This window comes from Rhea pennata, unplaced genomic scaffold (assembly GCF_028389875.1).
Source record: "Rhea pennata isolate bPtePen1 unplaced genomic scaffold, bPtePen1.pri scaffold_32, whole genome shotgun sequence".
Taxonomy (NCBI): Eukaryota; Metazoa; Chordata; class Aves; order Rheiformes; family Rheidae; genus Rhea; species Rhea pennata.
The window spans coordinates 2,806,933-2,831,809 of record NW_026907679.1 but is presented as its reverse complement, the minus strand read 5'-3'; the positions used below and the strand labels follow the sequence as shown (position 1 = coordinate 2,831,809).

The window sequence follows — 24,877 nt, the reverse complement described above, 5'->3', positions numbered from 1 at the left end:
TTGCTGACCCTGGGTATGGGGGCCTTTCCAAGGAGGAAAAGACAGTGACAAATTAGCGCAGTTTTTTTGTGAGGCAAACCCTTTGCCTTTGTCACAGAACCTCCCACTTTTCCTCTCTCCTTTACCCTCCTTCAGCTCTGTCTTGAGCTCTGTCGTGCACTGGCTGAGTGTGCCACACAGGGCAGGGACTCTGCTGATGATTTCCAGAGGAGCTAGTGCTGCTGTGCTGCGGGGTGTAAAAGCAGGAAGGTGACCAAGATTTCCAATATTTTGGTGGAGATAGAAGGGGGTTGGGGGCCATGAGCTGAGCTAAGGAGACTCAGTTTGGTGACCCAGTGGGAATATTCACTGTTCACCGTAATGAGAGATGAGTATAGCACTTTGACCAAGCAATAAACCCTTACCATGGAAGAAGGCTCAGGGGAGATGTGCAAGGGGGGATGTGCCCATGAAACTCAGGGGTAAGGTAGGGTGTGACTGACCACTGCTGTTGCACAGAAAACTGACAGTGTGTCTCAACACAAAGGAGACCAGGACTGCAGGGTAACCTTTGCTTTGGATGAACAGCTATGTCAGTTGGGGGGATCAGCTGACTACACTCCAACTGAGTGGATCAGCTGGTGTAAATGTTTTCCTCTGAGTTCATCAGAAGAGTGTGTATGTCTGCCCGAGTTGGCCAGCCCAGCATGGGGCAGGGGAAGTGTAAATCAGAAAAAGCCTGTGTAACATTAAATATCTTCAAAGAAGCAAATTTTGACAGTAAATGTTACGCCCTCCATGTGCAGAATATTGAAAAGAACCTGGTCAGAGTATTGGATTCTGATAGGCTTTCCTGTCAGCTGTCTTGGAAAGGGAAGATCCTTGCGAGGGGTTCATCTCCCCCAGCCTTGTCCTCTTGAACAGAAGTGCTTGTATCTAAACCAGTTCCCTTTCTAGCAAGGGAGGGAAACTCTCCAGTGAAGGCAGGAGGTGCCCAACCCTTCTGGATGTCTCCATTCCAATGAGATAGATGCTCTCCTCACACTACTTTACCATCTGCTCACTGTCTGTGTAGTGGGAGTGGGAAGTGACCAGCCCTGATGTACACATCCTGCAGCAGATTGTATCTACCCCTTACAGTGGAAAGGCTGTTCAACATTTTGACACCTATTTTCTCTGGAATAAAATCTTCAGTGTAGGTATCTGACTAGATCTTGATTTAGGTTTTAGATACCTCCATCTCACTGTGGGAGCATTCTTTGACAGGGTAGAAATCTTTGGCATTTCAGTTGCTCTGAGGATGAGCATTTGTGCATCCCAAGAGGATAAAAAAGGGCTCACCATAACTTTGTACAGAGTTATAGGATCTAGTCTGTCGATGAGTCTTACCTTCTCATGGCCTTGCACTTGCACCTCTCAGCTAGAAGACACTCGCAGTCACAAGTTTTTCTCAGAAAGAAACTGGACTGAGCTGAGAGCGGACGACTTCAGGGTTTAAGGGAAGTTTTCCAAATTCTTCTTTCTCAGGTCAGATATGGAGAGAGTGATGAAGAGCATGACAACGTCAACTAATTCCCCAGCCCTATGGATCGCATGTTCTGGAGCCTCACAGGTTTCAGGAGGGACTGGGGACAGCTTACTCCTGTGCAGACGCCTCTGCTGCAGAACTTGCAGGGCAGGTATCTGAACTGTACCTAAAAAACCCAACCCCTGGGAGCCCAAGAGAAGACCAGGAGCAGTAAGAACAGGAGGGGAAACAAAGAACAACACAGTGATCCTGCTGCAAAGGGAGTCAAAGAGAGAGAGAGACAGAGGGGCAGTCAGGAAAGCTTTCATCTTACCCAGCTGGACATGCTACCTCAAAGGCAGCAACATTGCAGGGCAGACACTCTCAGCCCCATTTTGGGCAGCATAAAATGAGTCTGTGACAGGAGAGAGGCCTCTCCCCTCTGCCGAAGGTCTGGCTGCAGAGGAGGCAGATCAGGGCCTGGACTCCACCACTGTCAGGGCAGAAGCTCTGCTAGATGGGAGAGGAGACATGGGGAACTGGCTCAGAGGAAGGTGTCTGCGTCAGAGGGACTGACCATGACCTGCCCAAATCCATCCTCCCATGATGATTCTGTTTGCAGTTCCCTCTCATTCCCTGCCCATCTCGCTGCCTGGAGCTGTCCCTGCTAGCAGCTCTTTCTCTGTCCCAGTATCTTTTCTCTGCCGGTGCTCACAGACCCCCTCCCACCCTCTGCATCCTCAGTTCTGCCCTACCAAAACCTGCCAGGACAGGGCACCGGGCAGAGGCACTTCTGTGCTCAGAGGTCCTGAGGAGCAGGTCGGAAAAGTCCTGACAAGGCCATAAGGGTGATGCGGGTGCTGTCTGTAGGCTGACATGGGGCTGAAGGGGTTTGCTGAGCTTCCTGACAGATCTATTGATCTCCAAGAGTGAAAGCTTGGGAGTCTCCGTTCCTTCCCAAACCAAAAAATCTTTCTTTTCTCCTCCCAAATTAGGGAACTACAAGCACGCACCCTAGAAGGAAAGAGCCTTTCTTTTCAAGTGTTCCCTGCTTTGCCTTCCTTTTGACAAGTCCCCTCCAGAAATTTCCTGAGGGTGAGCTGGAGCTATGAGCAGCCCTGATGCAGCAGCACCCTCTTGACATGACACTCAAACTGCCCTGCTGAGGGCTCTCCTCCCACCCAGAGCTTCTCCCCACAGCACTGTGGGGAGCTCCTCAGGCAGGCTGAGTGCTGAGTCACTGCCCTGGACACACAGCACCCTGGGGCATAGAGACACTGCTCCAAATTACAGCTCTGGCTGGCACACCCAGCTTCACACCCATGCATCTGTCCCCGGGAGAAGGTAGCAGGACACCTTGTCCCTGTGATGATGTGGCAGGGAATCCCCTCCATCGCTCGGGGAAGCCAGGAGAGCAATCCTTAAGAAAACTGTGAGTTACGGGTTGGGTTTAAAAGACCGTTTAAGCAACCTCAGTAGCTTTGCTCTGCAGCCAGGGGTGTACCTTTCAAAGGGCTGCGGAGGTTTCTCCCATAAGGAGCTCTTCTCTGTCTTCCCACTCCAGACTCTCTTTCCCTTCTCTCTGCCTTGTCTCATGTATGTCTGCAAGAGCAGGCAGTGCCCAGAGCTCTGCTGCTCTTGACAGGGGAGCTACTCCTGCAAAGAGTTGTCTCTTAGCAATGTTGCCAGGTTGCCATGAGTTCCCTTCATCCCAGGAGCCTGGCTCTGATCTGCTACAGCGGTCCAGCTGAAGGCCTCATTTTCTCTGTCCCTTGTGCTCCCTCCTCCTGGGAAATGTTCACTGAAATAGACTAAAATAATCACTGCTGCTCCTTTTCTAAGGAGCACAGAGAGACTCATTCTAGCATTTCAATTTGTCTCGTGAGAGGATGGTCATCTACGACAGATGGAATCATCCCACCCTGGAAGACCGTATTCCCATCTCTTTATTGGGCAGCACATCTAGAAAAGGGGCAAGATAGAATTTTATTTATCCATGGTTCAGATATTGATTCAGATGAGTCAATCTGTGTTTCTTATGCTAGTTTAGAAGCCCCTGAGATGAGGTGTGGTTCATATCCTTCCTGTGCCCTCCGCAAACGCACAGGAAGTAGGACTCCCCATGCCTGCTCTGAAGTGTGCATGACAAAGATACCTGTGTGCAAGCTCCTTGCCTAACCTCCCATTATACTCAATGGAAATGGAGGGTCTTTCGTGGCAAAGAATCATAGAATCGGTAAGGTTGGAAGGGACCTCTGGAGATCATCTAGTCCAACCCCCGTGCTCAGTAGGGTCACCCAGAGCATGTTAGACAGGGCTGCAGCCAGGCGGGTCTTGAAGATCTCCAGAGAAGACGACTCCACAACCTCTCTGGGCAACCTATTCCAGGGCTCCGTCACTCTCACAATGAAGAAATCCCTCCTCACATTCAGGTGGAACTTTCTGTGGTTCAGTTTTTGTCCACTGCCTCTTGTCCTGCTGCATGGGACAACTGGAAAGGGTTTGGCCCCATCCCCTTGACACCCTCCCTTCAGGTACTTATACACATTGATAAGATCCCCCTCAATCTTCTCTTCTCCAGGCTGAAGAGGCCCAGATCTCACAGCTGTTCCTCACAGAGCAGATGCTCCAGCCCTCTGATCATCCTTGTAGCCCTACGCTGGACCCTCTCCAGTAGCTCCATGTCTCTCTTGTACTGGGGAGCCCAGAACTGGACGCAGTACTCCAGATGAGGCCTCAGAAGGGCTGAGTCGAGGGGCAGGATCACCTCCCTCGACCTGATGGCAACACTCTTCCTAATACACCCCAGCAGACCATTGGCCATCCTGGCCACAAGGGCACATTGCTGGCTCACCATCAACTTCTTGTCCACCAAAAAACTCCTAGATCCTTCCCTGCAGAGCTGCTCTCCAGAAGATCAGTCCCCAGACTATACTGATGAATGGCATTATTATTTCTCCCTAGGTGCAGGACCCTGCACTTGCCCTTGTGGAACCTCAGGAGGTTCCTCTCTGCCCAGCTCTCCAGCCTGTCCAGGTCTCTCTGGATGGCAGCACAGCCCGCAGGTGGATTAGCCACTCCTCCCAGCTTGGTATCATCAGCAAACTTGGTGAGGAGACACTCTGTCCCCTTATCCAGGTCATTGATGAAGAAGTTGAACAGGATGGGACCCAGTACTGAGCCCTGGGGAACTCCACTAGCTACAGGCCTCCAACTAGACTCCATGCCACTGATGACAACCCTCTGAGCTCTTCCTTTCACCCAGTTCTTAATCCACCTCACTGTCCACTCGTCTAACCCACACTTCCTGAGCTTCTCTAGGAGGATGTTATGGGAGACAGTGTCAAAAGCTGTGCTGAAGTGAAGGTATACAATATCCACTGCTCTCTCCTCATCTCCCCAGCCAGTTATTCCATCATAGAAGTCTACCAGATTGGTTAAGCAGGATTTCCCCTTGGTCCATGGGCCTACCGCTGGCCTATCTGGTCCTCAGGCAGAGGTGACATCAGAGTCACAAACAACAGACGGATGCCTGGCAATGGCCTGTCGGGCACTGCTGTACAAGTGACCTCACAAGCACAGCAGCAGTAATGGTCACAACACTGGCAATTAGGGCCTCAAGAAGAAGTCTTCTCGCAACCACAGACATCAACAAATGACCAGCATGGGCCTATCAAACACTGAGGCTCTACTGACCTCACAAGCAGAAACAGCAGGCATGGGCCTAGCACTGGCCTATCAGGTCCTCTGGTGGAAGTGACCTCACAAGGACAAACAACAGCCTATGATAGCCTTGCACCAGCCTATCAGGCACTGAGACACAAGTGACCTCACAACCACAAACAGCAGCAGTATCATCTGCACTGGCCTGTCATGGACTGAGGCACAAGGGACCTCCAACTAGAAACAGGAACCACATGACCAGCACGGCCTCACTGGAGCTGGTGCACAAGTGACGTCACAACCACTGACAACAGCCTTGGGCCTAGCACTGCCCCACTAGGCACTGAGGTAGAAGTCACATCACAACAGCTAACAGCAGCCACATCACCAGCACTGCCCCATCAGGCACTGAGGCACAAGGGACCTCAAAATCACAAACAACAGCCATGTCACCAGCACTGCCTCATCAGGCACTGAGGCACAAGGGACCTCAAACAAGAAGCAGCAACGACATGACCATCACAAGCACAAACAGCAATCGTGTGTCTGCTTGTTGCCTGCCATTTTCAGATGCACAAGTGATTTTACACTGTTTATTAAATGAGTTTCCTTGTTGCTTGCCGATCCTGTCCTGAGGAAGCAGTGACTTCACAGTCTCCATCAAAGCCACATGCCATCTGCTGGCCTATCAGATCATAAGGCAAGTGTGACCACACAAGCAAAAACACAAGCCATGTGCCAACCACAGGCTTCTCACATGCTGAAACAAAAGTGACCTCACACTCCACATTGAAGCCATGTGCTTCCTTCTGGCTGATGAGGCACTGAGGCACAAGTGGCCTCACAATCACAAAAGCAGAAATGTGCTTGATGCTGCTCCTTGAGGCAAAAGTCACCTCTCCGGGGCAAAAAGAACAAGGTGGCCTAGCCAATACTGAGGCCCAATGGCTTCAGAAACACAACCACCAGCAATAGGCATGGAGCTTGACTGTCAGCTACTGAGGCTGAAGTGACCTCACAGGCAGCCATGAAGTCATAGATTTACTTCTGGTCTGTAAGAGACTCAGACACAATTCACCTAACCAAGCCCAAACAGCAGCAATGTCCATGCTGATCACCAGTCACGTACTGATACACAACTGACCACAAAAGCACAAATAGCAGCAATGGCCCTGCTCCTTGTTTATGAGGAATTGAAACACAAGGGACCTCACCATCTTCTCCAAAACTAGGGGCATGCTCTTGGCCTACCAGGTTCAGAGGCACAACTCACCTCACAAGGGCAAGTGGCATTGACATGCCTTCTGCTGGCCTTTCTGGTACTGAGTCACAAGTGATGTGAAAAGTACACCCCCACACACATAGGAGAAGCTCACTTTGGCCACTCTCATGGCCCTTGATTATGCTGTTATCACTCCAAACGTAACAGTCCTCTGTAAACAGCTTTCATCTCCTGGCAAGACTCTCTCCAGGTCATGGCACATCTCTGCTCTGTCACCCTGGGGAAGGATCACAAAAGGCACTCTAGGCTCACAAGGCATGTGCAAATGTTCAGCACAAGAGCAGGCACAGAGCTGGCTCCTTCGACAATGTTGCTGTTTTCAGAGGGAAAGATCCTGCTCCCTCTGGGCAGAGCAGGCTGCTGCTTTCCACCTCCATCCCCTCAGGAACCTCCATCGAGGGACGGAGGGATGAGGATTTTGGTTAGGAATAAAAAAGTTATAGATAAATGTTTCTACATTGTGAGAGTCCGGAAGGCCTCCTGAGCTCAAAGTAACCTCGGATCCTTTCCTTTAGTTACTTGGACAAGGAGACCTTGTGAAGGGAAAACGAGGACAGAGGCTTTGAAATGAGGCCCAAGTAATAAAACAGCCTCAGGCTGGAGGTCTGCTGAAATGCCACCTGTCTTCACTGCACAGGCTCTGCAGCACGAGATGAGGCTCCACAGCTGGGTTCAGAGAGCACTGAGTCCTGGGTGCCATTGGCAACCTGGCCCTGGGCACATCATCAGCCCTCGCAGAGCCAGGACCCCAAGGGCTACGAAACTTCCTCAATTCAAGCAACCAAGGCTTTGGGGCACCCACACAAAGGCACTCAAGAGGTGCTGGCATTTATTGTAAGATCTTGGACTCATCCTATAGGATTCCACAACCTTCTAGGAAAAGAAGGGAATATCAACATCTGTATGACGTGGAATGTGCAGCACAGCAGAGGCACCAAGAGGTGAACCCACACTCCAGGTCACCCATGGAAGCCAGAGGCATTTATGGAAGCCTTCGTATCCATGCGTAGCCTCATCTCATTCACTTGCAGCTGCCTTCACAGGAGGCTCACGATGATGCCAAAGATGTTGACAGGTACAGGGACACACCCTGGCATCCAGCCCCGAGCCTCAGGGACTCTAGGACTGCACTGGGAACCTGCAAGACTGGAGTAACCTAGAAGGAAAGAAAGAATCTGAGTGTTACGGTTAGTTCTGCTGCCCTTACATAGTCGGGGCAAACATCTCCCCTCTGTGCTGAGCTGTATGTGTGAGAGCACAGCCAGCAGGGCCATGGAGACCTTCTGCCCCTCTTTTTGGCACAGAGGAGACCACATCTGTATACCAGGTCTCATTTGGGCTCTCCAGTTCTACAAAGGCACTAACACTCAGCAGGGAGTCCAGCACAGGGACACCAAGATGGTCAGGGCATGGAGTATGGGGCATCTAAGGAGAGGCTGGGAGAGCTGGGTTTGTTCAGCCTAGACCAAAGAAAGACAGAGACAGCATTCAGACCTTGCAGGAAAATCTCACGAGCTCCCTGTTGGTTTAACACAGGGGAATTTCTAAAGCACACACTCCCTGGGAAGAAGAGGTTACTGACACCTCTGCTCACACCAGCACTAGATGAATTTATCATCCTCAAAAGACCAGCTGGACTCCCGAGCCGTCAAGAAGCAGACTGTAGGCTTCTACTTAGCAAGAAGTAGAAAGTCAAACTCCATGTCCATGTTCCCCACAGAATATCACCTGCATTTTAAATGCAGCCCTAGTAACTCAGGATGACAGACTGCAATAAAATTTGTGTCAGCTGATGTGGAACCTCCGCACCTCCTTGGTTAAGTAGCTGCATTTCTATGTTGCTTTAGAGCTCTGCAAGTGTCTATCCCTCCTCTGAGGGCACCCAGGAGTCACCTCACCACCAGCATCCAAGCCATGTGGCTTCACCTGACCTATCAGCTGCTCAGAGAGAGGTGACCTCACAAGCCCTACCCCCACCACACGCCTGCTGCTGGCTATGGGGTCAGAGACACAAGTTTCCTCACAATAACTTCCCCAGCCATGAACTACTGCTGGCCTAGAAGGCACTCTGACAGAAGAGACCTCACAGTCATCATCCGTCCCTAACTCCCTGCTGCTGGCGTATTGGGGACTCAGAAAGACAGGGCCTCACAGTCACCTGCACAGCCAGGTCTCTGTCACTGGCCCAGAGCCTCTAAGACAAGTATTACCTCACTAGAATGTCCTCAGCCAGGAGATGCATCCTGGCTGACCAGGAGCTCAGGCAGAAATGATCTCAACAGATCAACACATTCCAGATATGAACCAGCTGCTGCCCTATCACAGCTCAGGTAGAGATGACCTCACAGTCACCTTTCCAGATACATCTCTGCTGCTGTCCAATTGGTTCATCAGTCAGAAATGACCTCACATGCAACAGCCAAGCCTTGTTCCTGCAGCTGGCCTACCAGGTACTCAGGCAGAAATGACCTCATCATCAACAGTTGAACCATGTGCCTCTTGTCGGCCTATCAGCTAATTACAAAGACTTGATTGGACACTGGTGAGTCTCTTGCGTAGCTCCATAGACAATGGTGACCTTCCTGCCCACGCCCTGACCATGGGGCTGTTGCCCCCCGCAGCTTCCTCTGCCCTCCACAAGGCTGAGCCAGGTCCTGAACAGCCTCCATGATTCCCCTCGTGGCCTCACAGTGCTCGTAGTGCAGCAAAGCACTTATTATGGACCTGTTACTACCGCAGAAGAAGAGCAGCTTTTGCCTAGGTAGTCCCAACGTGTTGCTGAAACCAGCCAGAATTCACCAACTATAACAACAGCAGGTGGCAGCACTGGACACCAGCAACCTGCTCACACTCTGCCCAGCAACTCCCAACACAGCTCTGAGCAGCACCTGGGGGCTGCGGGGGCAGCAGAAGCTCAGGGAAACACTTGAAAATGCATCTCAGACCCTCGAAAGGGGCAAAGCTTCCCACACCCAGACCCCACCAAGCCGCCCCGGCCCAGCTGCTCGGCGCAGGCCGGCACGCCTGGCTCGCAGGTCAGTTCCCCTCGGTGACAGGGCGCTGGGTCCCCTGGTCACAGCCCCACCAGCCCCTTCGGGAGCTCCTGCAGGAAAGCAGCCCCCTTGCCAGCACCGCTGCCCCTGCTGCAGCGAGAGGGCACCTGCCGGCATTTGAACGCACCCGCAGCCCCCGCCAGCCCCACTCGCACCCGCTCTCACTCCCGCTCCCTTCCCACCTGCTTCGCTCCCTCTCCTCTTGCACCACTTTCCTTCATGTCTTTGTTGTCCCACATGTTGGACTCCGATTGGCTGACAGAGCCATCATTCAGACCCACCCCCGCCTTCCTCCTCATGCCAGCCAATCGGAGGGCTGAACTCAGGCAATGCCATGGCAACACTGCGCCCTCCCACCCTGGCAGCTAGCCCCACCCCCTCCCCCAGGGGATGGCGCCATCTTGTGGGTGGCAGCGCGGGCCATAGCGGGGCCTTGGGGCAGCCTGGCGCTGGGTGACTGGGCAGTGCAGGGCCCCGGGCGCGGCAGCTGCCCTGCAGGGCTGGGCTCTGCCGCAGGGGCCCCGCGGGGCTCCTCACTGCCCTGTGCCTTCGGGCTGTGCTGGGCATGGGGGCCAGCCCTGTGGCTTGCGCTGGTGCCAGCCCTGGCACTGGTGTGGGAACCCTGGACATGGGGTTGCTGGAGCCTGTGGGCAGTGTGCTGCTGCCCCCAGGGCAGGGCCGTGTCCTCTCACCCCTTCTGCCCTGGCCCTCTTCCCACAGCAGCCTTGGGGCTCGGTAGCCCTTGCACTGTATGCAGCAGGGCTGGGCTGTGGCCAGACAGGGGCTGCTCTGTGCAGGGCTGGGCTGTGCCCCCGGGGGTCACTCCTGAGGGCTGAGGAGCCTCAGGAGGCACAGGGTGGCAATGGGGAGACCAACTCTGAGCTTACCTGTGCTGGGGAGTGGAGGTGTGGGGTTGTGAGGGAGCTGGGGCAGATGGCCCAGCTGGACTCTTCCCCACCACTGCCCACCACAGTTCAGAGGAAAATTCTTGGGGTCAGCCGGGACTTGGTTGGGATGGCGTCTCTCACCTGCTTCTAGCCTGCTCTCCCAAAGATGCTGTCTTTTGGGTGCAGAAATTTGGCCCCAGTTTGCAGGAGGACAGGGGCTGTGGTCATCAAAGGACAAGATCTCTGAGCCAAAAACATGCTCTGGCAAGTTGGAGACACAAGAGGATCCAAGAGGAAAAAGCAGACATTCTCCCACGGAAGCAGATGCCTTGGGACTGTTACAAGTTGAAGGTTCTGTTTCCTATATGGGCATTTCCAGCAGGCTCCTTAGATCCCCATGGGAGCTGCAGGACACCCCAGCTCCAGGACACAGGATCCCCTTCCTGCCAGAGACAGATCTGAAAGGGGGACCCATTCCTAGAGAAATCTGACCATAGATTGCTCCCAAACCTCCACAAGGGCATGGAGCCAGCCCCACAGGAGCCTTGGGGCTCAGGGCAGCCCCAGCTGCAGGACCCAGGAGTCCTGGCTGCCACATTGTCCCCTGAGCCAGACAGGACCCTCTGGCAGGGCTCTTGTGGCAGCCCCCAGCCCTGTCCTGTCACCACCACAGCCCAAGACCACAGCAGTTTTGGCAGCTAACAGTCTTTGTGTGGCACCTTGAGAAGAAGTCCCAAGCCATCCTTACTCTTGTTGGAGAACTGCAGGAATGTTGGGAACAAGGAACTGTGGTCCGAGCTGGTGGCCTCCGTGCAGCAGTCCTGCATCTCGCTTGCCCGCTTGCCCTCAGATAGCCTCTCCAGCAAGGGAGGAGGGATGCTCTTTGTGTCTCATCACCCAAACTCCTCTCCAATGTGTCCCAGCTCCTCTGCCTGTTGGTGAGAGGCCCCAGTGTGGCCTTGCGGCCTCCTGTCCCTACTCCTTGCCATGGAGTGGCTCTGAAGAGCAGCATTGGGGAGTGCATGAGCAGTTCCCAGCAGCAACCAAGCCTCACAGGGAAGGGAGGACCCCACCACAGCACAGAGGAGACCTCCCTGTGATGTGACACATCCCACTGTGACCTCAGTTCGTGTCACCTCTGGGCTCAGTAGGTCACCACCATGGAGATGGCACAGCCAGGGAAAGAGCAGAAAGATTTCCTCCTGTGTCTGGGAAGACATTCACCTCCCTTCACCCAGGCTATTTTGCAAAAATTCCTGATACCTCCTACAGGAACATCTCCAGATAGTGCCAAAGGCTGTGCAATCTTTCAGATGGGGCACTGGAGAGGTCACTTCTGCACCCCTGCACTGGTGCAGACCTCTGCAGGAAGCTGGGTCTTTGGGGGTTGGTTTGAGGGTTGGTGTTTTTCAAACACAGGATGAAAGTCATGTGGGATGAAGCAGCACCGAGCCTGGCCATGGGCTGAGATTTTTTAGTGAGCCTCAAACCAGGTTTCTCTTGGCCATGTAGCAAATCTAGGGAAGTTTTCTCATTACCCATTAATTTTGCTGAGGTTTCCTTCTGGCTGAGTGTAGGGAAAGTCATTTCTCATCTCTGGACCTCAGTTGCTACATGGGCTTTCCAGCATCATGTTGGGGCAGCGCTTCTGCCCTGGATACAGGCTTTGGCTCCCTGAATCCTCTGGAGCACCGTGTCTCTCCTGGGGAACTGTAAAGCCCTGGCTCCCTACATCTCCCACATTTTTGGCCCTGGGCTTCTCAGGATGTGCTCACATGTGGCAGTGCTGCTACCCAGGCTCCAGTGCAGAGCCTCTGAGGGAATGCAATGCCTCATAAGCATTTTGGCTTGTTCAGCAGTTTGTGAGATGAAGTTTGAGACTGTCCCTACAACCAACCTTCATGCTCTTCCTAGTCTCTATCATGAGGTGACTTTTGCAGAAGGGAGGCTCCATCCCCCTTGAATCCTGTCAGGGAAGGGCCTTTCTGAGTCCCTGCAAAAGGAAGGAGATGTTTACTTCCTTGGGTTGCATATTCAGCCTGTGGCACCCCCTCTATGGCACCTGGGCACCCTGGGGTTTCTGCCTTTTCTCTCCCCTGTCTCCTGTGTGTCTCCTGTGTGTTCTCTTAGGTTGCTCTGAGCATCCAGGAAAATCCCCCTTCTCTAGTGCCTGGCAACATGCCTTTTCCAATCTTTTGTACAGAAACTCAGCCCAGCCCAGGATCTCCAAGAGCAACAGGGCCCTCAGTACAGCCGGGGACCCCCAGGAGCCTTGATTAAGTTGAGAACCTCTGTCAGCACCTTTACAGAATACTCTCTGGGCATTGAAACTTTCCATTGCTTCCAGTTTTCCTCCTCCCCTTACTCTTGGTTCATTCAGATATTCAGCTGCTGATTTGCACCTCAGGGAGTTTCACGCTTGCTCCATCTTTCACTAGTTTGTGCTTTTAGAGAAGTCCCTATTTCTCTTTCTTTCTACTTTTTCTTGTCTATCCAAAGGTTTCTAATAAGACTGTCACTTGTGGAAAATGGGCTTCACTGGAAGCAGCTTGCGCTTAGCACACTGTTGTGGAGTGTCTTTATTTTTTAATGAAAATGTGTATCATGCTTTATTCTTAGTTTGTTTGCAATTGAAAATAAATAAATAAATAGATAAATAAAATCCCTTCTTTTCAAGACAAAACAAAAAAATCTCTATTTGCAGCTAGTTCTCTAGGTAAAGCAGGAATTGGGGCATGTGAGCTGTAACAGGCAGTTTCAGACTTCAGTAGAATAAGGTTAGCTTTTAACAGGAGTGATGCAAGTCCCAGGTGACTGATGAGAGCACTGACAGGGTTGGGGAGACGGGGAAGACTGTTTGTACAATGTCTGAACTCCAGGACACTGTTTTTCCTACATGCTCCGACTTCATTAGGGGACACCCTGGATCAATATCAACTGGAGAATGTTGGTGTCATTTACTCTGAAAGCTGAAAAATGGTAAGTATCCAAAAAAAATTAAAGGAAAAATATTTGTGTTATACTTGTTCAGCTACACTCCCCAAAGCTCTCCAATTATCCATACAGGACTAAAAGAAAATTACAGGGAGAGACATGATTCATCAGGACTTTTTGCATTTTATTGAGCCTCATGATGTATTTGGTGCTGAGTCCATGAACTACAGCTACTGAGAGGAGACTGAATGAAACATTCCAGGAGTCAAAGTCGGAAGCAGTGCCTAAAGTTACAGAGAGCATTAATGGGTCCCCTGAGGACTATTAGCAGGAAGAACTCACCAGAGGCCGTTTAAAGCAGAAAATTGCAATCGTTGATTACAGGCAGGCAAAGGAAATGTTTAGGTGGCTGGGATGTCACTTTAACCCCTGATGTGCATCAAGGAAAATGGCCAAGCACAGACAACCAGCCCCTAGGAAGAGCAATATTTTTCTCCCACACATTTCTAGTGCCCTTCCTGGGGGCAGTGTGCAGGTGGGGGTGTGTAATGCTGAGTGCAAGACAACAACATGACACCTTCTGGGCTACCTGTGGGGCACAAGGAAGCCATTATAGCCTAGTGTCTCCTGGTAGACCTTGGTTGCAGGGACAATAGCTAGAGCCAAGGGGATGTCAGTTCTGTTGGGGGGCCTCCAGCCTTGCCAGCGGCCTCAGCCATCTCCACTCTAGGCTGTCCAAGGCTTTCCTATTCTTGCTTCTGTGTCCCTGCAGACTGCAGACACCCAACCTGCTTCCCCACCTTGCTCTCCCCACAGGATCTTCCTCCCTTCACTGATGTCTCTCCATCCTCCCTGCCTCTTCCTTGAAACACAAAGTTCTGGGATCATCACAGACTCCCTCTGGGTGACCTGTCAAAGCACAGCACTGTCTTCTGAGTCAAATTTCCTCATCCTAATGCCCAGTCTGAACTTCCAAAGCTGCAGTTAGAGGCTGTTTCCCCTTCCCATGCTGTTTAGCACTACAAGAAAAGCTCCTGGGAGCCTCACAGCACTATACGGTAGTGCTGAGTCAAGGTGGATCATAACTCCCCTTGTCTGGGTAGCCATGCTCCTCCTAATGCAGAGCTATAGACATCTGGCCTTACTCACTTTGAGCATGCACCACTGGCTCATATGGCATCTCCTGTCCAGCTCGGGGACTTTTCGTCAGGCTACTCATCAGTGTGTGGTCCCAGTCTGTTCTGATCCATGGGATTCTTCTTCCACAGGTGCAGGACTTGCACTTCCCCATGTAAAACTTCCTGAGGTTTCTGTTGTCTGTATCCCCAGGTTTCTCACATCCCCCAGACTGAAGCTGCTTTGTGCCAGCTCTTAGCGTGTGTGTGCTCACGCAGTGTTCCTGAGATGGAGTCCCTCTGACAACCTAAGAGCACATGGAATTGCAGGACAGTACAAGTGATAAAAGGAGATATTAGTTTAAGGGACCTCCTCACCAAAGTAGGAATTACAAGAGCAATAATCTCAGAAATGGGAAATGAAGGTACAAAGCAAGCACAGCCAGGGCCTAAAGGGAAAGAAGGGCAAAAAGAGGTGTTTGTATGGGAAAGTATGAGGATGATAGGAGAGCAGAATTTGGAAGGGGTAAAGAAGAGAGAAAGGGGGAAAAAAGGTGATTGAAAGGAGTGATCAGGGCAGTTCAGGGAGGCCTGAATACCTGCGAAGCAGCCTTGTGTCAGAACATCCCTGACTGGAGCAGGACTGCAGAGCTAGTTGATCTGATCCTACTTGTCTCTGAGTTACTTCTATGGTCAGGGAGAGCTGAGTGCTCTCCCTAACACTGACAGGAGAAGACCCTTGGTGGAAGGGATTTTTTCAAGCTGCACAGAACCTCAGGAGGCCTCTAACCCAACCTTGCACCCACTGTAGGGTCAGCTATGGGTTCAGAGGAGGTTGCTGAGCACTTGATCCAGTCTTGAAAACCTGCAGAGATGGAGACAGCAGAGCTTCTCTGGGCAACACATGCCAATGCTTGACCATCCTGTCAGGGGAAAAAAGTTTTCCCAATCTCTCTAGTCTGTTTCTTTCAAGCTTCAACATATGACTGTTGTCTCTCATCCTGCTGCCAGTCACCATAATGAAAGCATGGCTCCATCTTCTTGTTGACCTCCTCATAGAAGGAGCTCCTTATATTGGGGGCCAAAAAAGGGACACAGTATTGTACATGTTGTCTAATAAGTACTGAGCAGAGGGGGATAATCACCTCCTCTGACCTGCAGTCTGCACTCCTGTTTGTACAGCCCACGATGCTGTTGGCCTTCTTTGCTGCCTGGCCACATGACTCTCTCACATTTTGTGTTCAATCTCCCAGAATTCTCATGTCCTTTTTTGAAGATCTGCTCAGGCACCAGCCCATATCTGTGCAGGGTGTTGGTCTGTCCCAGGTACAAGGACCTGGCATTTCACCTTGCTGGATTTCATGAGATTCCGGACAGCCCATCCCTCCTGCCTGTCCAGGGCCTTCTCAGTGGCAGCCCTCCAGCATAAGACTGGTGCCCCTCGCCCAGTTTGGAGTCACCTGTGAACATGATGAAAGTTGCTCCTTTCAGGCCATTCATAAAGGTCTTAAAGAGGACAGGTCCCAGGAGAGACCCTCATGATGCCACTAGGAGGAATGCTACCCATCCACCACCGCCTTCTGAGAGACCAATCATGCAACCAGTTCTTTGACCATTTGTTTATCCACCCATTCAGACCATGAAGTCTTAAATTGTGTGCAAGTACACTAGGGGATAAAATGTCAAAAGCCTCCCTAAAGTCAAGGGAACTGGCATTCAGTGTTCTCTGTTCGTCCACTAATACAGTTCTTTTCACATAGAGGACCATCAGGCTGGTGAAGCATGATTTACTCTTGGTAAGTCCATGCTGGCTGTTCCCTTGCCCCCTTTTCTCCTTCATTTACCCAGAAATGTGGGCAGAGAGAACATGACATTGTTCCATGACATTCTCTTCATCCAAGTGAAGCTGGACACCCTGCAGTTCCCCAGGTATCCTTTTGGCATTTTTAAAATGTGACACCTGCCTTTCTCCAGTCATTGGCACCTCCCCCATCTCCATAACCTCCTAAAGAAGATAAAGAGAGGCCTTGCAAGATAGTGGCCAGCACTCAGCATCCTCAGATGCAGCCCATCCAGTCCCATACATTTCTGGTCTTTCAAGTAATTCCTGAGTCAAGCCTTAGGCACTGCTAGTTGTTTTTCTCCTCAGGAGTCCTGACTCCAGGCACTGTGTCCTAGGAGACCTTGTTGGTGGAGAGTGAAGCAAAGGCACTGAGTTCCCCAGACCTGTCTGCATCTGCTGTTACCAGATTCCCTGACCCATTCAGTCATGGACCAACATTTTCCTTGTTTATCTTTTGCTCAAGCAACAGGAGCTCATCTTTGTGCCCTTGACATCCCTTGCAAGTGTCTGTCCTAGAGCAACATTAGCTTTTCTAGCTGCTTCCTGACTTCCCTGGACAATATTTCTAAATTCCTCCTTTGCAGCCTCTCCCTGCTTCCCATTCCTGTGTGCCACATTTTCTATCATTTTTTAGCTGTGAGTTCCCTGTTTAGCTGCCTGTCTCCTGAGATGTCTACTTGTTCTCCTGGATATGAGTATGGCCATTCTTGAGCTTGGAGGATGCTGTCCTTTCAGACCTGCCAGCTTTACAGATTTATTGAAGGCAAAACATTCCTCAATAACCTGATCGTCTTCTATGATAACTGACCTGTACATGCAGAGGAGAGTAGTGAATATCCAGAAGACATTCAGATGGGCAAAAGGCTGGTTGGATGATCAAGCTCAGAGAGTTTTCATGAATGGTCATGCTTTATCAGGTAAAGGTGGGGTCTTCAGGGGTATACCCTGCATCCTGTCCTGTTTGAAAGGCTCATCAGTGGGGCAGAACAACACGTGCATCAGGACAGGCAGAGACCTGGCTGGCAGAGGACTGATCCTGAGGAGAACGTCACGAAGGATGCCATATGAGCAAATGGTGCACGCTCACCACAAACAAGGCCAGCTGCACACAGGACTCTGTTAGGAAGAGCATTGCCAGCCAGAGAGGGGCAGTTCTCATCCTCCTCAACTCAGCATTGGTGTGGCCACATCTGGAGCAGTGTGGGCTGCCCAGGGCTGGAAGAGTGGGGAGAAACTGGTGATGGTCCAGAAGAGGTCTACGCAGGTGGGATTGGGGTCCTGAAGTACATGGGCTGTATGGACAGACCGAGGGACCTGGGTTGCTTTGGCCTGCTGAAGTGAGGCTAGGGTCACTAGAGTAGTTGCCTGTGACTACTTGAAGGGTGGTTTCAGAGATGATGGAGTCTGTTTTGGCAGTGGGAAGCAGCATGAGAAGGGGAAAGAGTCACAAACTGCATCTTGAGAGGTTCAGACTATCCTTCAGGTAACAAGAATGTCACTTGTAGGGTAATGCTGTGGTGCAACAGGACACCCAAAGGGACTCCATGATCAGCTCCAGGCTTTGTGTTTCAAGGAGCAGCCAGCAAGGACGGAGGGATGTCAGTAAAGGTGGGGAGATCCTGCAGTGAGAACAAGGTGGGGAAGCTGGCTGGGTGCCTACAGGCTGCAGGGAAACAGGTTCAGGTTTGGGACAGCTTTGGATTGTCTGTGGTAGAGGTGACTGAGCACAATGCCAAGGCTGAAAGCTTCCAACAGAACTGAGGTCTTTGTCCCTTTTGATATGGCTGATGTGTCTGCCACAAAGGCCTATGAGAGGAAACTTCTTCCTTGTGGCATCAGGGTCTCAGGGCTCCCTTTCCCCCATTGGCCCAAAGTGTGCTAAATCATTGTCCTACACTTGGCCTTGCACACCCCCACCCCTCACACTGTCCCCAGGAAGAGCCCTGAGCAAAGCATGAGGGAAAGGATCATCCTTCCCTAGGGCTGGCAGTGAGGTTTGGCCACCCTGCTAGATGATGTACATCAGGGCTGACTCGGCATCACAGCCACCTGCACATTGCCTTTGCCTATCTGCAATCAGTGCCTCAAACTTTCTGCTCTCATCAGCCCCTGGGAGCTTTTGTTGGTAATGGCTCTCAGTGGGACCCATGATTACTCCAAAAAACTTGGGGATTTGCTTCCGACTTGAACTTCTTGAGAGTTTTGTTCTAGCTCCTCTTACCACCTGAGGTCCATGGGCTCAGTACCAAATACAACAGAGGGGTCATTAATATGAAAAAAATCCCTAAGGAGGCATGTCTATTTCTATAAATAGCTGGGCATGGAGCCTTCTCTGGAGATGACTTTTTGGATAAGGACCAGTATGCAGGGTGGTGGAGAGTGTTTCAAGGATGTGTACTGGGGACAGGGTGTGAGGGACAGGAGTTTTAGAGGAAGCCCAGCCTTCAGGCACTTCACCAGGAAGAACTTATTTTATTATAGAGATACTGTGATGGAGACAGCTCTGACCCAGTGTTAGAAATGCTCTTACGTGGGCACCAGGTGAGGCAGAGTAATCTCAGTAAAAGTAGAATGAATCAAGGCTTTTGTTTAGCAATATAATAACAAATAAAAATAACAACAGTAATAATAATAATAATAAAAAGTGAACAAAAAAGGTCTGTCCAGGTATAGGACACAGGGGGAGTAATCTGCAGAGAGCAAAAGTAATTTTACTGCTACTAAAAAATGTCCATGAGATCAGTTTCCTCAGCGCATTCTGGAGCTCCTTGTTCCTCATGCTGTAGATGAGGGGGTTCACTGTTGGAGGCACCTCTGAGTACAGAACAGTCACCACCAGATCCAGAGCTGGGGAAGAGATGGAGGAGGGCTTCAGGTAGGCAAAGAGGCCAGTGCTGACAAACAGAGAGACCACGGCCAGGTGCGGGAGGCACATAGAAAAGGCTTTATGCTGGCCCTGCTCAGAGGGGATCCTCAGCACAGCAGTGAAGATCTGCACATAGGACAGCACAATGAAAACAAAGCACCCAAAGACTAAACAAAGACTAACCACAAGAGCCTCAACTTCCCTGAGGTAGGAGTCTGCACAGGAGAGCTTGAGGATCTGGGGGATTTCACAGAAGAACTGGTCCACTGTGTTGCCTTGGCAGAGGGGTATTGAGAATGTGTTTGCAGTGTGAAGCACAGCATTGAGAAAGCCACTGGCCCAGGCAGCTGCTGCCATTCTGACACAAGTTTTGCTGTCCATGAGGATCCCATAGTGCAGGGGTTTGCAGATGGCAACATAGCGATCATAGGCCATGACAGTGAGGAGAGAATGCTCTGCTGAGAACAAGAAGAAAACCAGGAAGACCTGGGCAGCACATCCTGAGTAGGAAATGGTCCTGGTGTTCCAGAGGGAATTGGCCATGGATTTGGGGACAGTGGTGGAGATGAAGCCAAGGTCGAGGAGGGCAAGATTGAGGAGGAAGAAGTACATGGGGGTGTGGAGATGGGATTACAGGCTATGGCTGTGATGATGAGGCTGTTGCCCAGGAGGGCAGCCAGGTAGATGCCCAGGAAGAGCCAGAAGTGCAAGAGCTGCTGCTCCCGTGTGTCCGCAAATGCCAGGAGGAGGAATTCAGTGAGGGAGCTGCTGTTGGACATTTTGCTCACTCTGAGCTTTGGGGACTGTCCAAGGAAGAACAGATAAAGAAAAATTAGGGCAGACCAAAGCTTTCCCACAAAGCCCCCCAAACAAACATGTTACCTCTCACCATCTCAGCAGTACTATCACTGAGCTCCATCCCTTGATCTCTGGTTTGTGCTGGCTGAGATTGCCATGAGAAGCAGTGGCCTCTGGCTGTGGGCTCCTGAGGAGTCAGCCCTGACGTACAGCACTGCGTACACGGGAACAGACGTGACTAAGATTTATATTCCCAGTTCCAGTCAGATTTAATCCACTCATACTGTTGAAGAGATTTCAGCAACTTCACATCCAGTTCTAAACAACGTGGGCTCATGAATAATTTTATGATTTCTTCTACTGACACTGTCACACCGGAGGAGGCTGCTTGCAGATAGAAATCCTCAACACTGCACTCAGAGTGACCAGCTGTGATTCCAGAGAGGCAAAAACACTAGCTTCACTCTAGCTTCAGTGCACAGAGAGGAGCACTGGCCTGTCCACCTGCCTTGTTCTCAGGTGCCCTGTGTTCCCACCTCAAAGGTTGAAGACAGTTGCAAGAAGTTTCTTTTTCATGTTGCCAAAAAGGAAATGGCACTGTGGAGAGCAGAAGAATCCACTTCCAAAGTTCCCATCAGCACTCTTATGAGAGTATGTGAGGGGGGGTCTGAGCCCTCCCCTTCCGGCCAGGAACACACTGGACTCCTTCCAGCTGCCCACATCCAGCCTCCCAGCAGCATTTCCGTGTTCCCAGTATCTAGGTGGCTTCTCCCTAAGGCACCTGGGTTACACCCAGCTGCAAAGGGAGAGCTGTGCCCTTCTGGAGGGCAGCTTGCAGCCCAGCCAGACACCCCAGGGAAATGGCTGAATGTCGTAAGGGTGCTGAGGGTGTTTGGAAGAGAGAGTTGCCTCCTTTCTGGGCAACTGCATTGCCCAGAGCCCCAGAGGTTAGAGGGGGACTTGGGCACCTCACTATCAAAGACACGTCTGCATGGCAGGACCCACATGGTCGGTGTCTGAACTGCATCAACCCCTCCTCCCCCATGCCCAGAGAGCCCAAGGGCATGGACAAGGGCAGCATGGGCAGGTAGGAAACAGGGAGCAACGTCATGATATTTGTTCCAAGGGAGGTAGGGACAGGGAGGAACAGAGACACACTCAGTAGTGTCTCCTCCCCTGGATGTCTGGCTGCTGAGGAAATGACTCATGTCCTGGATCCCACAACCTTGAGAGAAGAGGGCTGTATATGGTGGGAGAGAAGAGGCGGCACTGGAGTTGATAGGTTCCTCTCACACTTTGACCATGGCTCCACTGTCTAAAGCCGTCCCTGCAGGGAGCTGTGTCTCTGTCCCCACGTCTCTCCCCTCTCACTGATCACAGACCCCATCCCACATGCTGAGCATTCAGCTCTGCCCTGCAGAAAGCTCCCAGAGGCAGGACACTGTCCAGGGGCAACTCCAGGTTTGTAGGAGCTTAGGAGCAGGTGAAGCAAACCTAGCTGAGGCTGGAAAGGTGATGCTGGCTCTCTCTGTAGGCTTCAGGGTGGATGAAGGCATTTGCCAAGTCCCTCCCAGAACTGCTCCTCTCTCAGTGTCACTGTCCTGGAGCCTCAGTCCCCTGTCTAAACCTGACAGATCCAGTCCCCTTTCACCTCACCCAAACAGAAAATAACTGAAAGCACCGACTCATGAAAGCGCCTTCTCTTTCAGCTCTCCTCTGCCTTGGCATTCCTGGTGAAATGTCACCGCTGGATATGTCCCCCAGCCCTGACCCATGCAGCAGCCTCTCCATGGGAGAAAGTACCTGCCCTGCCAGGGGTCCCTCCTTACACCCTGAGCTTCCACCCTGCAGCATTCTGTGGAGCTCCCCAGGCAGGCTGAGTGCTGAACCTCGAAGGCAGCAGAGTCCCTGCCCCAGGCACACAGCACCCTGGGGCACAGAGACTGTGTTCTGAAGGACAGTCCATGCCCACCTGGGTGCACAAACAGGCTTCAAACCCCTGCACCCTTCCCTGCAAGAAAGGAGCAGGGTGATGTGTCCCTCGGACCTCCCTTCCTTCCTCTGGCAGGGAATCTTTGCTCTAAAGCATCTCCCCATCTTCCACACTCACAGGATGGGATGGGCTTAGGAGACTCCTCCAGGAAACACAGCAGCATTGCCCTGTAGCCAGAGACTTACCATGCAAAAGGCTGTGAAGATTTCTTCCACAAGGAGCTCTCCTCTGGCCTCTCACTCTGCACTGCCTTTCACTCCTGTCTTCTCTCATCTCATCTCCTCAGCAGCAGCAGGCAGTGCCCAGAGTCCTGCTGCTCTTTGCAGAGGAGCTGCCTCGGGACACAGCCATCTCTCAGCAGTGCTGCCAGGTTGCCATGAGCAACCTCTGTCCCCAAAACTGGCCTCAGCTCAGGAGCACAGGACCAGCTGAAGGCAGGAGTTGTTCTGTCCCTTGTGCTCCCTCCTCCTGGGAGATGTTCCCTCAAGTAGACTGAAATAATCACCTGTTTTCTCTTTCTAAAGAGGACAGAGAGACTGATTCCAACATTGTCATTTATTTCGTCAGAGGATGGCTGTCTATGATAAGTGGAAATGTCCTCAGCTGGAAGCTCCTAGTCCCATCTCTTACCCAGGCAGGACATCCAGACAGGGACAAGAAGGGAGTTCACTGACACATGGTTCAGTCAATCTCGGCATCACATCCTGGTTTTGAAGACCCTGGGTTGCATTTAGATTCAGATCCCCCTATTCCGCCTGTGAACTCCACAAGCACACAGGAGGTAGGATTCCCCCTGCCAAAACTGAAGGGAGCACAGCACAGAGGTCTGCATGCGAGCTCCTTGTCTAAGCTCCCGTTCTAATCACTGGAGATGGAGGCTGGGAGTCAGTTGCTCACACACAAATACTTGGTGACAGTGGAAGAGACAGAGGTCATCCCAGTCATGTACCAGTGTCTGCTTGCTCTGATGGAGTGACTGGGAGCCCTGAATCCTCCTAGAACATCAGGTGGGAGCAGGTGGAAAAAATATCTTGGTGATCTGCAATGATGCTATGAAGCTGAGGCAAATGAAAATTCCAGTGTTACAAACAGCAGTAGTAGGTCAGTGCAGACACATGATTTAATGACACAGAAATAGGCTGGCAGGGCTATTTCAAATGCCAGGGGTGTCCAGCACAACCACCTGTCTCTACCAGATCCACCCTGTACCTAAAGGAAACCCATGCCCCTTTGGAGTGATTTTTGGGCAAGTGCCCCAGGGCATCTCGGGTTTCCTACATGTGCCCAAACAAATGAATTCCAACACTGCCTTTAGGGAAAGCCCCTCCTGTCTCCATTAAAGTGTGCTGTATACATGGGAGGCACATCACACCAGGGCCTCCACTCTAGGCTCTGTACTCACAAACCCTTCTAGCTCTCTGCCCCCTGAACACTTTTTCACTCTGCGATATAAGTAATCTCATAGCATAAAGTGCAGCCATTGGTCTAGCATTGGCCAATCAGTCAAGGCTACACAAGTGACCGTACAAGAAAGAAGAGCAGCCACATGACTACCATGGACCTGTCAAGCCCTGAGGCACAACTGACCCCACCAGTGCAGCCCACAACAATGGCCATAGCACTGCCCTGGGAGAAACTGAGGCAGAAGTGACCTCACAACCACACACATCAATCACGTGACCAGCAATGTCCCACCAGGCACTGGGGCACAGACACCTCAAAAGTACAAACAGCAGCCATGTGACCAGTGCTGGCCTATCAGGCACTGCTGCACAAGTGATGTCATAATACCCGAACAGTAACCACATGACCACCACTGGCCTATCAGGCAGTGAGGCACACACGACCTCATAACCACAAAGAGCAGCCACATCACCAACACCAGTGTATCAGGCACTGAGGCACAAGAGACCTCCAACCACCAACAGGAAACACATGACCAGCACTGGCCAATCAGGCAATGAGGCTTGAGTGGCTTCACAACAACTACCAGCAGTCACATGATCAGCGCTGGCCTATCAGGCAATGAGGCACAAGAGACCTCACAACCACAAGGAGCAGCAATGTCCATAACACTGGCAACAAGGGCCGCACGCACAAGTGACCTCACAGCCACAGATACCAGCCAGGGGCTTAGCGTGGTCCGAGGAAGGACGGAGGCAGAAGTGACCTCACCACCACAAAAAGCAGACAGGTGCCGGGCACTGGCTCATCAGGTGCTGGTGCAGAAGCCACCTCTCAACCAGAGACACCAGCCAGGGGCCTACCACTGGCCTCTGAGGGCCTCAGGCAGAAGTGACCTCACAAACACAAGGAGCACCTGTAGGCCTGGCATTGCCCTGTCAGGGACTGAGGCAGAAGAGACCTCACAAGCACAAACGCAGCCACGGGCCTAGTGCATGCCTGTAAGTCCCTGGTGCACAAGTGACCTCACAACCACAATGAGCAGCCGGGGGCCGAGCATTGTACCATCGGGGACTGAGGCAGAACTGACCTCAGAAACACAAACACAACCCATGGGCCTAGCATAATCCTGCAAGTCACTGGTGCACAAGGGACCTCACTACAGTTAACATGAACCACATGATCAGCACTGTGCTACCCAGCACTGCTGCAGACCCGACCTCACAAACAACAGCCACACAACCATAGCTGGCCTATGAGGCACTGAGGCACAAGTGACCTCATACCCACTAACAGCAGCCATGGCCATGACACTGGCCTATCAGGGACTCAGACAGAACTGACCCCACAAGCACAAAAAAGCCACATGACCAGCACTGGCCTAGGAGGCAGCAGAGCACAACCGACCTCACACCAGCAAACAGCATCCATGGGCCTGCTGCTGGCCTATCTGGTCCTCAGGCAGAAGGGACCTCCCAAGCACAAACAGCAGCTGCCTGCCTGGGAGCGGCCTATCAGGCCCTGAGGCACAAGTGGCCTCACAACCACAAACA

General features: G+C 51.8%; 1 pseudogene; it reads right to left on the bottom strand.

The window, feature by feature from the left end:
• Positions 1 to 7,468: 7,468 nt before the first annotated feature.
• On the bottom strand, positions 7,469 to 19,908 carry LOC134154555 (olfactory receptor 14A16-like; annotated as a pseudogene).
• Between the last annotated feature and the right edge of the window lie 4,969 nt (positions 19,909 to 24,877).